The sequence below is a fragment of the Otolemur garnettii genome, unplaced genomic scaffold (genome assembly GCF_000181295.1).
Source record: "Otolemur garnettii isolate 467f Iridium unplaced genomic scaffold, OtoGar3 scaffold00032, whole genome shotgun sequence".
NCBI lineage: Eukaryota > Metazoa > Chordata > Mammalia > Primates > Galagidae > Otolemur > Otolemur garnettii.
In genome coordinates, this window is record NW_003852427.1 from 9,311,905 (window position 1) to 9,312,190 (window position 286).

Here is a 286-nt window from a genome sequence, read left to right on the forward strand (position 1 = left end):
TTCTCCCTCATGAGATAGTTGGTGCTTTATAAATCTTAAGGGAAAAACAGAACTTACAGTTCAAATTACAAATAAGAAGCAGAATTACTAGCAATCCCAAAATGCTGAGTCAGCTTTTCTTAAGAGTAATGAGTCATAAGTCTTCACGTATTCCAGCAAGTACAGAGCACCCATTATGTCTCAGATGCTCTCACAGAAGGACAACAGAACACAAACCCAACACATGTGAAATAAAAGTAAACACAATACTATTATATTTAACAGTTCAGAAATGTGAGGTACAGAA

The 286-nt window shown here is 35.3% G+C and overlaps 1 protein-coding gene across 1 annotated transcript in view; it reads right to left on the reverse strand.

Moving 5' to 3' along the window:
• Positions 1–286, reverse strand: part of COPB2 (coatomer protein complex subunit beta 2) — a 26,126-nt gene that overhangs the window by 13,937 nt on the left and 11,903 nt on the right. The gene's annotated exons all lie outside the window — the stretch shown is intronic.